This window comes from Tachyglossus aculeatus, chromosome 26, assembly GCF_015852505.1.
Source record: "Tachyglossus aculeatus isolate mTacAcu1 chromosome 26, mTacAcu1.pri, whole genome shotgun sequence".
NCBI classification, from domain to species: domain Eukaryota; kingdom Metazoa; phylum Chordata; class Mammalia; order Monotremata; family Tachyglossidae; genus Tachyglossus; species Tachyglossus aculeatus.
Window position 1 is genome coordinate 9373330 of NC_052091.1, and position 16618 is coordinate 9389947.

Here is a 16618-nt window from a genome sequence, read left to right on the forward strand (position 1 = left end):
TGATATTTTTCCTATTATCAGCTTTGGGTTCTTGCTGATGTCCCCGTGAGACTGTGAGGAGGGACCGTGAGATTCCTCACTGCCGTTCTCCCCTGACCCTCTTGTATAATGATCAATGGAAGTAGCTGTGGCTTGAGAAATTTTTCCAAATTCCTTCTTGCTTTTCTAGCTAAAACAAGGCAGCCTAATCAATCAGTGGTATTTGTTGAGCTCTTACTGCATGCAGAGCACTGTGCAAAGGGCTTGGGAGAGTGCCATACAACAGAGTTGTAGGTTGCAGGTTCCCTGCCCATGGCAAGCTTACAATCTAGAGGGGGAGACATACATCAGTATGAATAAATTACATGTATATACATAACTGCTCTGAGGCGGTGGGTAGGGTGAATATCAGGTGCTTAAAGGGTACAGATCTAGGTGTCTAGATGACGCAGAAGGGAGAGGGAGTAGGGATGTGAGGGCTTAATCAGGGAGGGTCTCTTGGAGGAGGTGTGGTTTTCTTAAGGCTTTGAAGGTGGGGAGAGTGGTGGTTTGTATGTGAAGCGGGGAGGGAGTTTCAGAGGCAGGATGGGGGCAAGGCGTTGACTGGATTGATGAGACTGAGGTACAGAGAGTAGGTTGGTGTGGAAGGAGTGAAGCCTGCAGGCTGGGTTTTGTTGTAGAAAATCAATGAGGTAACATAGGAGGGAGCAAGATGATTGAGTAGTGCCAGTGGTGAGGAGTTTCTGTTTGGTGTGGTAGTGGATGGGCAACCTCTTAAAGAGTGGGGAGACGTGGACTTGAACGGTTCTTAAGAAAAACAATCCGGGAGGCAGAGTGAAGTATGAACTGGAGTGGGAAGAGACAAGAAGTAGGTAAGTGAGTCAGAGAGGAGGCTGATTCAGTAGCTAAGGCAGGAGATAAGTGCTTGAGTCAAGATACTAACACTCTGGACGGAGAGGAAAGGGCAGACTTTAGCCCTATCGTGAAGAGAGAACCAATAGGGTGCGATGACAGGTCGTATATGTGCACTGAATGAGAAAGATGAGCTGACGATAATGCCAAGGTTATGGGCTTGTGAGACAGGATAACGGTGTTGTCTGCAGTGATGGGAGAAATGGTGGGAGAACAGGGTTTGGGTGGGAATATGTGGAGCTCTGTTTTGGACCTGATTACTTTGAAGTGTTGGTGGGATGTCTGAGTAGAAAAGATGTGAGATTGCAGAGGAGGAAAGAGGTCAGTCCTGGAGAAGTAGATTTGGGAAGATGGTGGTTGAAGCTTTGGGAATGAATGATTTCTCCAAGGGAGAGGGTGTAGATGGAGAATAGAAGGGGACCCAGAACTGAGCCTTGAGGGATTCCCACAGGTAGAGGATGGGAGGCAGAGGAGGAAGTGAAAGTGGAAATGTTGGGGTTTTTTTGTTTGTTTTGGGTTTTTTTTTTTAATTCTTTATATATGTTGGCAGGTTTTAAAGAAAAAAACACCCTTGCTCATTTTGACCTCAGCCATCACTTGTCTCCCTGTTGAAATCTGTTCAGCACAAAAGTGCATAAAATGAAGATAAAGAGCCTCTCTCCAGCTTCACAAAAGCCATTCCTTTGCAGAATGGGAGCTCCAGTGAAAGTAAATAAATGAACGGACAGCAATCACAGCCTAGTTGATGAAACTGTTCAATTAAAGCACAGGCATTTACATGGTGTAATTTCCCTAAATTGCCAATGAGCCCCTTTAGACACAACCAGTGTTCAAATTGATTTCAGCATTGATTTTGGCTGAAGCTGATAAATTTCTGCTTGTTAGTTAAAGTAATTTTGCAGAAGACTTTGTACTGCAGTATTGAAGTGTTCATTTAGCTGATGGTTAAAAGAGGAGTTATTTACAGAGGGCTCTGCTGTTGTTCTGAGATGGGACAATTCCCCAATCATCTTTTACTTTTAATTTTTTAAGCTTCAGCATACCAATCAATAGGTGATTGAAACTGATTAAAACTTATCCAACCAGCTGCCTATGGCAGTTTAATTAGAAACCGGTTGACTCTTAAATTAAAGTTGCCTTATTTTCCTTGTGTAGCTAGCTTCCGGAACAGCACAGGGGCTAACAGCAGTGAAAACTTAGATTCAATTTACTAGACTATGTGCCATGATTGGGGAGCGTAAATTTCTCGACGGTAGCCCCAGGAATAATCCTGGACCCTTTTTCAAGGTGGCATCTCCCTTCTCAGAGGGAGACAGTGAGCTTGTTATGGGCAGAGATTGTGTCTGTTGGTTGTTGTATTGTACTCTCCCAAATGCTTAGTACAGTGCTTTGCACACAGTAAGGGTTCAGTAAGTAAGATTGAATGAATGAAGAAGAAACCGTCTCTGTACTAGTGAGCCAAGGCTGAGTTATGTCTGCTTGATAGATATGGATTATTCCTTTCTAGGGAAGGGAGAAGAGAAGTTGTAATCTGTATTTGACTTTTAAGCAAAATAAGAAATTGTGTGTACATCTCCTAAGCAAACCAGTTTGAGAAAATGGTCATTTTCATCTGATTTGAAATTCCGGGATGTTCCACTCTCACATAAGAAACCCAGGTAAAACAATCTCGAATCCCATTGTTGGGTAGGGATCGTCTCTATATGTTGCTGACTTGTACTTCCCAAGCGCTTAGTACAGTCCTCTGCACACAGTAAGCCCTCAATAAATACGATTGAATGAATGAATGAATCTTCATGACTTTGTTTTGTTTCTCGGGAGGTTTTATGGTTTTTGTTAAGCACTTATGTGCCAGGCACAGTACTACGGGCTGGGGTAGAAATAAACTAATCAGGTTGGACAGAGTCCCTGTCCCATATGGGGCTGACAGTCTTCATCACCATCGTACAGATGAGGAAACTGAGGCCCAGAGATTTGCCTAAGGTCACCCACAGCAGACAAATGGCAGCGTGACAAGTGGATTAGAACCCAGGCCCTTCTAAATCCCACCAAGATTGAAAGAGAGTTCATCTGTTCTGTGATTACTTGGGGACAATCAATCTGGTCATAGCCACAGAATTTGGCATCCGTGGGGAAACGCATTCCTATTTGAGTACCTTTTGAGCTGTGGGACTTGATTCCGCTGGGGGGTAGAGAGTAATGCATTATGCCCAGTGGGTGCTCTATGAAAAGCATTATTAATACTCACTTTTCAAAAGTGCAGTTATTGTTCCCGATCCCTGGAAAGGCACTAAGTACCCTAGGAATGGTTTGGGTTTTTTTTCTAAACAACACACCCTCTAGCCCCTCCAAAAGGCGAGCCATTCCATCTCTGCCGCCTCCATCCCAAGCTCCATCCACAAAGCTAGAATTAGCTCTAATTATGTGATGATGATCGGGCCTGTGTTCAAACATTCCAGCAGCTCACCGAAAAATAGCTTTCCTTGACCTCGAGCGATTTATTGGGAGCCTTCGCCCAACACGAGGGCAGAGGTTAAATTGTAGGAAGGCCATTTTTGCCAGGAGTTTTTCCACCTTGTTACTCCACACATTGTTCTCTTTCTTCACCCCAGGCTTTTTGCTTTAAGCCCATTTCTTTCTTCTGACCCAGTTAACTTGAATACATCTTCATTTCCCTCATAAGCCCTTACTTCCTCCACTCCCGCTCCCTCCTGCCTCACCCTCGCACTCAGATTTGTAGCCTTACTCACCCCTTCGCCAGCCCCCACAGAGCTTACGTCCAGATGGGTTATTTACTTATATTGACATCTGTCTCCCCCTCTAGCCTGTAAACTCGTCATGGGCAAGGAAATGTGTCTACCAACTCTGACTTGTTCTACTCTCCTAAGTGCTTAGTGCAGCGCTCTGCACACAGTAAGCATTGAATGAATACGATTTATTGATTGATTTACCCCAGTGCTTAGACTAGTGCTTGATGCAAAGTAAGCGCGTAACAAATACCGTAGTTATTATTCCAGTCTCATCATTGTTCCTGGTTCCATAACACCTCCCTGATCACCCAGCACACTTTTCCAGATCCTTTGGTCTGGAGTTCATTCTGGTTACTGGCTCCAGATCTCAGAAGCATTCAGGAAGGGTCTGAAAAGAAGTGTCTTTAGCCAGACTGGCTGGTGTAACAGATGTGAATGTGGATAGTTCACTTGAAGAAAGAAATTTGTAGATGGCCATGACCACCTGTAAAGTTAAGACCCATGTGGGAGTAAGGAGGGTAAATAGATGGCAGTGCTTTGCACATAGTAAGCGCTTAACAAATACCATCATCATCAGTATCAACAGACACCAAGAGTCCAGGCTACGGAAGCAGAGTTAAAGGGGAAGGGGAGGAAAATTTAGAGTTGCAATCTCTCCCAGGCCACTAATCAATCCGAAACACAGTCTGATATTGTTCTGTAAAATATCCATATTTGTGCAGTGTCTTTGAAGGGATTGGGTAATGGCTGTGTTTTAATAGTATCGAAGGTTTCACATTTAATCAGATCATTTGATGATACTGAGTGCTTACTGTGTGCACAGTACTTTATCAAGTGCTTAGGAGAGTCCAATAAAATAGAGTTGGCAGACATATTCCCTGCCCAAATTCATACTTGTCAGCTATGTGGCTTCAGGCAAGTCACTGAACTTGCCTCAGTTCCCTCATCTGTAAAATGGGATTAATACTGCGAGCCCCATGAGGGTCATGGACTGTGTCCAATTTGATTAGCTTGTGGCTATCCCAGCACTTAGTACAGTGCCTGGTACAATGGTAAGTGCTTAACAAATACCATTTTTAAAAAAAGGGAGTTTACAGTCTAGAGTTTACATTAAACCATTTTTGGGGGAGTTCTATCTCAAGAAATCATTTTGCAATCAGTAATCAAGCATCTGTAATGGGTTTTTGGACAGAAGGAAGGTTGGCAAAGATTGCTATTTGAACAAGTACAGATTACATAAAAGCTCCTTTTTACAACTGCTGTTTACTTTGGATTTCCGATTTAAGCAGTCAGAGCCAGGCTAATGTGTTTGTCTATTATGGAAGCCAACAACTGTCAGTGTTGATTTCCTAGAAACAGTTTGAATTGGGCTTTTTTTTTTTTTTTGTGAATGACCATTTTAATATGTGACAACAAGCTCATTAAAATTCTGAAGCCTGACCATTAACACTAAACATATTGGTAAGTGTTCAAAAACCAAAATAACTCCAGAAAAACTAGGCAGTAAAACAAATCAATTGTTGGCAAAAGCGGTGTTTAGTTTGCAGTTGGTTTTGGAAATTGACAATTAATGACAGATGATTTTGGAAGGATGACATTTGTTCATGTACAGATGTAAATCAGTTGCGTCAATTTAGATCCACGTGACCTCTCTGATGGCTCCCAGGAGGGGATTGGCTGGGAGGACTGGGCCAAGGGAAGCGCTTAGTACAGTGCTCTTTACATAGCAAATGCTCAGCGAATACCATTGATTGAAGGAAAGGACAGGAGCAAGAGCAGAGGAAAGTAGAAGGGGAAAGGGGAGGCAAGTATAACTAGAAGTAGGTAGGAGGAGGATTAGGACCCGAAAGCTTGGTATCATCAAGAAAGTTGGGCAGAGAGATGGGTGGCAACACTGTCCATGTGGATAGAGAGTGTCCCACTGTGGAGGAAGCACTGCCAGGGCCATTGACAAGACGAGGAGCAAGGAAACATTGAACAGGCATTTCTGCTAGAGCTCTAAAATGACAGTGGCTTTTTTTTTAAGATATTTGTTAAGTGCTTACTATATGCCAGGCTCTGTTCTGAGTGCTGGGGGAAATAAATGCTAATAGGGTTGGACACAGTCCATGTGTCACATGGGATGCACAGTATTAATCCCCATTTTACAGATGAGATAATTGGGGCCCAGAGAAGTGAAGAAGCTTGCCCGTGGTCACACAGCAGGAAATTGGCAGAGCTGGGATTAGAACCCAGGTTCTTCTGACTCCCAGACCTGTGCTGTATCCACCAGGCCACATTGCTTCTCACTTCTTTCAGTCCATTTTGTGTGAATAAAAAAGGGCTTCATTTTTGCATCTGTTTTAGCTCTGTGCTATCCCACTTCCTCCAGGAAACCTACTCCAAATCACTTCTCTTCTCTTCAGGTAATTTCTTCCCATCTGTTACCTTAGCACTTATGAACACACGGCCATCCATAGTATTCTCATACACGTCAGACACTTATTTGTTCATCTATACATCTTTGCATTTCTCATTTTCCTTCTCTCTGTAAATTAGTTTGTGTCTATCCCTTCTGTTAGATTATAAACTACTCAAGGGTAGGGATTGTGGTTTTTACCACTATGAAACACTTCCAAGATGTTAGTACAGTGCTTTGCACACCGTAGACACTCAAATACTACTTGCTGATGGATTTTTGGTCTGTCTCTCCAAAGTCAGAGTCAAATGTTGTTTGTGATAGATAACAGCTGCTTGTAATAGAAAGTCAGCATAGCCTCGTGGACAGAGTACGGGCCTGGGTGTCAGAAGGACCTGAGTTCTGGTCCCGGTTCCGTTGCTTATCTTCTGTGTGACCTTGGGCAAATCAGTTAACTTCTCCATGCCTCAGTTGCAAGACCTGAAAACTGGGGATTAAGACTGTGTGTCCCATTTGGGACAGGAACTGTGTCCAAACTAATTACTTTCTATAACCCCAGCGCTTAGTACGGTGCCTGGCACATAGTAAATGCTGAACAAATTCCATAAAAAAAACCCTTGAAAATGGATTTTACCAATTTAAAGTCTGAACCCAAAGAGGCCTTGTGGACAGCCTTCTTTGAATCTACTTATTCTCCAGGTTCTCATCCAGACATATTTGCCGTTTGGTTAATACTTTTCATCGTTTCCGCCCCTCACCACCACTTGGAGACAACGAACATCAGGCGTTGTCAGTTTCCAGTTAGCAATAATTATTTATTGATTGGCACCAGGCCCCACTCCACATGGGGGTGCCACCCCATCCTCACTCCACACCACCTGATGGGGTTCATCACAGTGAGCCAAGCTCCATTCCTTTAATAACAGCAGTAATAACATAAAATAAGCAGTGGCATTTGTTAAGCCCTTACTGTAGGCCAGGCACTGTACTAAACGCTGGGATAGATACAAGCAAATTGGGTTGTCACTCATGGGGTTCACAGTCTCCTCTCATCCCATCTTGGCGCCACTTGGTCCTCGTCAGCCCCTGCGCCATCATCCTGACTCTCCCTCCTCGGACGTCCATTTTCTGGTTAATGGTTCTCAAGACTGGGAACCCCATTTGGGACTGTGTCCAGCAGGACTAACTCTGTGCCTACCTTGGTGCTTAGAACAGTGCTTGGCACAGTATTAATCAATCAATAAATCATACTTGCTGAGTCCTTACTGTGTGCAGAGCTTCCAGCACTTAGAACCGTGCTTTGCACTTAGTAAGCGCTTAACAAATGCCATCATCATCATCATCACTATACTAAGCACTTTGGTGAGTACCATATAACAGAGGTGGTAGACATGGTCCCTTGCCCACAACCAGCTCAAAGTATAGAGCGGGAGACAGACATTAATACAGATTCAATTCCAGATAAGTACATAAGTGCCATGGCGCAGAGGGAGGGCCATGTTAATAATAATAATAATCATGGTATTTGTTAAGAACTTACTATGGGCCAGGCACTGTACTAAGCGCTGGGGTGGATATAAGCAAATAGGGTTGGACACAGTCCCTGTCCCGCATAGGGCTCATAGTCCTATTCCCCGTTTTACAGATGAGGTAACTGAGGCACAGAGAAGTGAAGTGATTTGCCTAAATTCACACAGTTCAGTGCTCAGTCAGGGTCATGCCATCTGGGTGAAGCTGTGGGCATTCATTCAATCGTATTTATTGAGCGCATACTGGGTGCAGAGCGCTGTACTACTCTCTTTGCTGTGTTTGGGTTCTTTCTCACTGCTGTCCCTAAGTACGCATTTGCTGCCTTGATGTTTCCACTTCATCCTGTATCTCCCCCTCCACACATACCTTTAGTTCCCCATCCTAGCCTAGCTCCCTCATCCTGTTTTTCCACCATAAATCTGCCCTTCCGTATTCTCCCTGCTTCCCATCCTCACTCTTCATGCTTTCATTGCTCTTAACTATCTTTACTCCCTCCCTCAACACCTTTGTTCTGAACATGGGCAACAGATTCTATGAAATGGGAAAATATCAGAACATTTTCAGGGTGAAGGAAGACAAAAACAGGTGTTCTAAATAATCTAAAATTATAGGGAATCCCATTTTATTTTGATGCTTAATTTTCCACACAGTAATACAGGGGAAAAGAAGATAATGACAGTTATCAAAATATATCAATGTGGATGGTCCACATTGCACAGTTGTTCAAATAGGTTTCACACTTGATTTTTGAAAGGAAATACTTTTAAGTATTAAGTCCAGCCAGAGCCAACTTTGTTTTTCATGGTCGACAATGGACGCTTACATAGGCACGTTTATTCATATATTCGATTTTTCAGCTACTTCACCCAGGCATATCTGTACTCATTGTCCTGCTCTTCCTCTCTTGCCTCCTCCCACTGTTCATAAATCATTTTTATCTTTCCTGTTGAACTATAAACTCCTTGAAGGTAGGGAACACATTTCTGTTGCATTCTCCTAAGTCCTTAGTGCCGTGCTCTGCTCTAGACAGATGCTCAATAATTCCCTGTGATTGATGGGATGATTTTTGGATTTCACTTCTCAAAACTCATTCTAGCCAATAATTTTGGCTTCTTTTCCCAGACCCTAGTAAGTGGCCAGATAGGTAGGGGTGAGCTTCATTTCTCTCATTTTCCTGAGCATCATGAGAAGATGCTAAAGGAATTAAAAAGTCAAACACAAGGGGCAGAAAGGAAGAGGAAGAGGAGGGAAGTAGCAGGCTTTAATAATCCACCTTATTAATTCCCAAAAATCAGGGAGTTGACCGATCGCTGTTAGATAAGTCCTTTAAAGTAACAGTCCCCAAAATACAAAAAGGTTGCTGTCCCACTTAGTTGTCTCCTCAGCTGTTTCTCCCTCCCCTCGCTCTCTTCCTCATCCTAGGAAACACTCAAGGAATTAAATCTATGAATTCCCTTTCTTCCTCGCTTGCCCAGCATCAGCTATTCCTTGCGATAGGCGAGGGGCGATTTAAGAGGTGGAATGCTAACTCTTAATTTCCTCCATTGCAATAACCGAAATCGCCATCCTCGATCCGTGCTCAGCCGAAGCCGTCCTTTTGGGAATATTCCCAGGAATTGGTAGAGCGCCTATAAATAATTCAAAGAGTAATTGTATCTCCTTTCCCCCCTCATCCCTGCAGCATATTATGTGGGAAGCAATGTTTAAGCCAACAGCAATAATTCTACATGGTTTATGAGGGGAGAGCAAGGCAGGGGGAGGGGAGCAGGAGGATGCTCTGCTCTGTTCTCAGGCCAGAAGCAGTAATATCATATCACCGTTCACATTTTGTCAGCTCGATTAAAGCGAGTCATACACACGATTACTCATGAGAACGCCGTTGCAAGAGATGTGCGAGAGGAGAGAGTCATTTCCCCGTCCAGTTTGGTGACCGCATCGCTCCCCGAATTGGCATTGGAGCACCACATCATCTTGTCTGCTCGACATTTACAGCCAGTTCGAACTGGGTTGAGACAGAAAGCCACTCGGATCCCATCTTACCTACATTTTAAAGAATACAGGCTCCTTTGGTCCTGTGGTACTAAGACCGTGAGCCCCGTTTGAGACGGGGACCATGTCCAACGTGATTACCTTGTATCTTCCCCAGCACTTAGAACAGTGCTTGGCACATGCGTAATGTGCTTAACAAATGCCACAGTGTCTGTTTATTGTTGAATTGTACTATCCCAAGCGCTTAGTACGGTGCTCTGCACACAGCAAGCGCTCAATAAATACGATTGAGTGAATCATTATTATGTGTGATGGTTAGTCCATTCAGCTCATAATACAAAATAGTTTGGATCAGAACAGGTTAAGGTATTTCTGTGCAGGACAGAGCTGTAGAAATGTGATGCCTATATTGATTTGTGTGGTACGTAAACTTTATTGGAAAATATATGGTCAGCTCTGAAAAAAGCTGCTGGGAGCAGCCTGGCATAGTGGATAGAGCACGGGCCTGGGAGTCAGAAAGTCATGGGTTCTAATCCTGGCTCTGCCCCTTGTCTAATCTGTGGCCTTGGGCAAGTCGCTTCAATTCTCTGTACCTCAGTTACCTCATTTGTAAAATGGGGATTGAGATTCTGAACCCCACGTGAGACAGGGACTGTGTCCAACCCGATTTGCTTGTATGCCCCTCAGCACTTAGTGCAGTGCGTGGCACATAGTGATTAATAAATATCATAATTATTATTGTTATCCCACCGTACAATCATTTGGGAAATGCAGGCCCTATTGGTCCTGTGGTATGACAGCTAATCCACTCTGCTCGTAATGCGAAATAGTTTGGGTCATGGCAGGTGAAGGTATTTCTGCGCGGGTTAGAACTGTAGAAATGTGATGCCTATGTTAATTTGGTGTGGTACCTACAAGCTTTATCAGAAAATATGTGGTCACCTCTAGGTTATTTATTTTGCAAACTGGAAGGCTGAGGCCAGTGCCGTTCACAGCAAGGTCAGGCTGGGTTGAGACAAAGAGCCACTCAAGTCCCTTCCTATGGTCATTTGAGAAATTCTGGTTCCATAGGTTGCTTGGTACCCTAGCTAATCCCCTCTGCTCGTAATGCAAAATAGTTTGGATCGTAGCAGGTTAAGGGGTTTCCGGGCGGGCTAGAGCTGTGGAAATGTTACGCCTCCATTTGTTGTGGTACATACAAGCTTTATCGGAAAATGTATGATCAGCTCTAGGTTATTAATTTTGATAACAGGAGTCAGCTGGGGCCATTCATTTTTGTTCGGTTTCATTTTCCTCACCGAATGTGCAACTCTTGATATAACCAAGTTGAGTAAATAATGTGAAATGCAGGTGCAGTGGATTTGGGTCTGTGCCACAGATGGAAGCAGGGTCCAGATGTTGGGATCCACCTACAGGTTGCATCTCCTTTGTGTCCTATGGGCACTTCTTACCATCGGCTTTCAAGCGCTCAAATCAGCTCATCCCCTCCTGCCTTTCCTCGCTGATTTCCTGCTGCAACCCACCCACCCGTAAACATACACTCTTCGCTTCTCCAAAAGCAACATGCTCTCCGTATCTCAGTCTCGTCTGCCTTGACAGCGACCCCTTGCCCTCACCTTCCCTCGGGCCTGGAATTCGACCCCCGTTTATGTACGACAGACCACAATTCTCCCCAACTTCAAAACCGTATTAAAATCGCCTCTATCCAACAGTCCTCCCCTAATTAACTCCTCTTTTCCCCTACTCCCTTCTGGATCGCCTATATCCTGGGAGCTGTACCCTGAAGCAGCACAGCATAGTGGATAGAGCACAGGCCTGGGAGTCAGAAGGTTATGGGCTTTAATCCCGGCTCTGCCACTTATCTGCTGTGTGACCTTGGGAGAGTCACTTTACTTCTCTGGGCATCAGTTACCTCATCTGTAATGGGAATTGAGACTGTGAGCCCCAGATTCAATCGTATTTATTGAGCGCTTACTGTGTGCAGAGCACTGTACTAAGTGCTTGGGAAGTACAAGTTGGCAACGTATAGAGACGGTCCCTACCCAACAACGGGCTCACGGTGTAGAAAAAAAAGGAGGGCAGAAGCAGCACCCAACAAATAATAATAATAATAATGATGGCATTTGTTAAGCACTTACTATGTGCAAAGCACTGTTCTAAGCGCTGGGGAGGGGACACAAGGTGATCAGGTTGTCCCACGGGGGGCTCACAGTCTTCATCGCCATTTTACAGATGAGGGAACTGAGGCTCAGAGAAGTTAAGTGACTTGCCCAAGGTCACACAGCAGACGTGTGGTGGAGTCAGGATTTGAACCCATGACCTCTGACTCCAAAGCCCGGGCTCTTTCCACTGAGCCAAGATGCTTCTCTGTCCCACATGGGACAGGGACTGTGACTAACCCGATTTGCTTGTACCTACGCAATTGGTTAGTACAGTGTCTCACACATAGTAAGTGCTTAACAAATGCCATTATTATTATTTAAGTATGTGCTATTCACTCCACCCTCAGCCCCACAGCACTTATGTACATCTCCATGATTCATTTATTTGTATTAATGTCTCAATCCCCCTCTAGACTGTAAGCGCCTTATTTCTTTATTTATTTTAGTTGTGCATATCTATTCTATTTATTTTATTTTGTTAATATGTTTGGTTTTGTTCTCTGTCTCCCCCTTTTAGACTGTGAGCCCACTGTTGGGTAGGGACTGTCTCTATATGTTGCCAACTTGTACTTCCCAAGCGCTTAGTACAGTGCTCTGCACACAGTAAGCGCTCAATAAATACGATTGATTGATTGATTATGGACAGGGGACGTGTCTGGCATTTCTGTCGTGCTCTCTCAAATGTTTAGTATAGTGATCTTCAAAGCTCCCTCAAGACTATAAGCTCCCTCTAGCTGTAAGCTAGCTGTGGGCAGGGACTGTGTCTCTTTATTGTTATATCTTGTAATATCGTACTATCCCAAGTGCTTAGTACGGTGCTCAGCAAAGCTCCTCTAGACTGTAAGCTCGTTTGGGGGAAGGAAATGTGTCTGTTTATTGTTACATTGTACTCTCCCAAGCGCTTAGTGCAGAGCACACAGTAAGCGCTCAGTAAATATGTTTGACGGACAGTAAGCACTCCATAAATTTGATTGATTGATTGATTGATTGGATTCGTGCTCATCCCTCTAGCCTAAATATGACTCCTTCGAGATTCCACCTGTGAATCACCAGGATCAAGGGGAAGTAATTTTCTTCCCTCTTGTAAAGGCTGCCAGTAGTACTCTAAATTTTGCATTGATAATTCAACGTTGAGGACTCTATAAATTTGACAGTCTCATGGTCAGTGTAGTAGCTTTAGACTGGAAAAGACCTTATTGTTGTTATTATTATGGTACTTGTTAAATGGATTCTATCTGTCAAACACTGTTCTAAGCTCTGAGGTAGATATGAGGTAATCGGCTTGGACACAGTCCCAGTCCCACTGGGGGGCTCACAGTCTTAATCCCCATTTTAAAGATGTGGTAGGAGGTCGGCAAGTATCCAGCCCACTGCTTCCAGGCAAAACTATGACTGCAAAATGCTGTATGGTATTTTTTTTTTGTTTATTTGTTTTAATGATATTTCTTAAGCACTTACTGTGCGTTTCAAGCACTGTTCTAAGTGCTGGGGTAGATACAAGATAAACAGGTCAGACAAAAGTCCCTGTCCCAGCTGGGGCTCAAGGGATAGAGGAAGAACAGGCATTGAATCCCTATTTTACAGTTGAGGAAACTGAGGCACAGAGAAGTGAAATGATTTGCCCAAGGTCACACAACAAGCAAGTGGCAGAACTGGAATTAGAACCCAGATCCTCTAACTTCCAGGCCTGGGCTTTTTCATTCAAGTCACTGATACAGTCATATTTATTGAGCACTTACTGTGTGCAGAGCACTGTACTAAACGCTTGGAAAGTACAACTTGGCAACAAATAGAGATAATCACTGCACTAGAACAGGTTCACAGTCTAGTCTAGTCACAGTATAGTTTTCCACTTGGCCACACCTCTTTTTATGTTTAAGAAAACAACGTGTCTATTAACATCATGAGAAGGCAAGATTACATTTCTCAGTTGGCTTCCATGATTGTCGGGTGACACCTCTGCAAAGATGAAGCCCGAACGTCGCATTTATCACACATTGCCATAGGTTAAAAGAGCACAGGAGTGGGAAGAAATGAAAAAAAAATCACAGCCAGTGAATTTTGAAATGATGTGTATGTACCTCAATATGTTTGAAATTCTGTTCAGACTCCTTGACGCAGAACTTGGTTGAACATGAGGTAACGCTCCCTGTCCCAGTTTTTCGTAATAAATGATATATGGCTGTCTTTTTCCAATCTTCTGTGTTATCACTTTGGAGCAGGTCATTTGTGGAGCAAAAATACAGTCTGAATATAAAAGCAGGGCAATAGATTTGTTCTTCCATAGCTTGTCTCCTGTAAGGTGTTTTTGAACAAATACAAAAAAAAACCATTGCTTTCTTGGGAACTGGTAAATTGGCAGGCAGTGGTTGATGATGATCAGACAGTGGTATTTGAGTGCCTTTTGAGTATGATCAGTCAGTCATATATACCGAGCATTTACTGTGTGCAGAGCACTGTACTAAGCACTTGGGAGAGTAGCTACAGAGTCAGTAGATATTGTAAACTCACTGTGGGCAGAATATGTGTCGTATAGTTACATGGTACTCTCCAGAACACTTAGTACAGTGCTCTGCACATAGTAAGCACTCAGTTGACTGACTGACTTAATCCGTCAGTTCCCACAAGGAGCTTACAGTCTAGAGTCTACAGTTTATTCCAGAGTACAGAGCTCTGGACTGAACACAGCAAAAGCAAAAACAAGAAGCCCATCCCCTGCTCTCAAGGAAATTATTTATAACCTATGGGGGAGGGCAGATGGACAAAAGTTATTGAGCAGTAGTGGAATTGTGAGGAAGAGCGAAGATGTGGCAGGAAAGGAGTAAAAGTCCAGGATGAAATAGCTATATAAATGACTGAATGTACAAGTAAATGTGTCGCTGAACTTGAGTGTTCAGGATAGGAATTAAAAACAGAAATAAAATAATGAATACTAAAATAAAATAATAACACAAAAAAATGAAATTAAATTAGAGAAGCAACATGACCTAGTGGGGAGGGTGCCGGCCTGGAAGTCAGAAGGCCCTGGGTTCTAATCCCCGCTCCACCACTTGTCTGATGGCTGACGTCGGGCAAGTCACTTCGCTTCTGTGTCCTTCAGTTCCCTTATCTGTAAAATGGGGATTAAGACTGTGAGCCCCGTGTGGGACAGGGACTGTGTACAACCTGATTAACTTGTATCTACCCCAGCGCTTAGTACAATCCCTGACACACAGTAAACGTTTGACAGATACCATAAAAAAAAATTCAAATATCCTGTTGCTAGGAAATCTGAGAACTTGAGGCTAGTTCATTTCCAAGCAGGTCTTGGAGATTTTAGAAATGAATTTTCAGTACTAGATCCAGAGAATTTGGAAAACTTCCTAGTGTGTTACTGCATGGGAGAATTGAGCCCCACCCCTAAAAAATAGACCACGCACACAGAGTGCCCTGAAATATCTCATAAAAACGTTTCCCATCACACTTATTGGAACAGGTAATTACCGTGGCAACTACAGGTTAATTTGAAGTGTTAGTTGTTAATTAAAACACTGCAGAGGTGTACGGTTGTCTTTCGGTGTAACCAAAGCCTCTATTCAAACTTCATTAATCACTTTACAGTTAATGTGTGGAGGAAGGTCACGGCAATTGAGCCGGAATATCAGTCTAAAGTCAACAGATTCCTTTTCTCCCAGGTAGCCTGCCATTTGCCAAACTAAGGAACATAGCCCATATGCCTGGCATCTACTTTGGGATCCAGTTCTCCCGGATAATTAAATGTTAAATCGGTACCGTCAGAGCACTGTAAACCAAACCCGGTATCTCTCCGTGGCTAGAAATCCAACCCAAACTTGCACGGATGAATTAGCGTGCATCATAATTAAATCATCAAGTCTTGGCTTTTAATTCACGGGGAAACGAAAGACCCCTCTTTCAGAAAAAAGGATCCGCTTTCTTGACAAGCTAATTAAGTTGCCAAACTGTCCAGCGGTGGACACGTTTATCTGATCGTTTTCTTGTCATTGCAGTTGAGCTCAAACTCCAGATGTTTCGTACTCTTTCATTCGCCATAGAAACACTCCCGTTCGTTTTGCTACTTTTGAATCCTCACCTGTGCGTTCCTCTCTCCATCTCCACTTCTGTGCTTCCGGTGGCCACACTTGCTAATCCACAATCTGTAATAAATTGTCTTTAGGAGAGTCACGTAAACAATATTGCATTTTAATGCAAAATTATTCCTGTATCTACATATAATCGGTTTTCGAATGGTAACTCAAACCTGCCAACATTCCTGGCAGGGAAAAAATAGGCCAAACATAATTATCTCCATTTCAGAGGAACAGGAAAAGCGTGTTTGTTGAGAACATGCTTTTGCTTTGACTTCCTAGGTAAGCAAAGCGTTACAACAAAGGGCATGGATTTTTGAAAGTATTTCTCTCAGAGCAGTTGAATTGCAATTGCACTTTTATGCCCAGGAGATATAGTCGAAATACTTGCTGCTTCTCAAGTCAAGCAGCAGCATGGCCTAGTGGTTAAAGCATGGGCCTGGGAGTAAAAAGAACCTGGGTTCTAATCCCGGATCCGCCGCTTGTCTGCTGTGTGACCTTGGGCAAGTCACTTCACTTCTCTGGGCCTCAAATACCTCATCTGTAAAATGGGGATTGAGACTGTCTGCCCCATATGGGACAGGGACTATGTCCAACTAAATTTGTTTGTATCCATCCCAGCGCTTAGTACAGTTCCCGGCAAGTAGTAAGCACTTAATAAATACTATCATTATTATTATTGTTGTAATTATAGTGCCCACCTTTGACTGACACCACTCATGAGCCCAGCCGTTTCTTCGAAGGCCACTTAACACTCTGTCCAGATTGGTTCGTGTCACCGGAAGGACGTTCCCTGATTTCCGAGTGCTAGGC

The 16618-nt window shown here is 43.6% G+C and overlaps 1 protein-coding gene across 2 annotated transcripts in view; it reads left to right on the forward strand.

Annotated features, from left to right (window-relative positions):
• The window catches only part of MAP2K5 (mitogen-activated protein kinase kinase 5), a 241509-nt gene that overhangs the window by 58414 nt on the left and 166477 nt on the right, over positions 1-16618 (forward strand). The window lies entirely within an intron of this gene.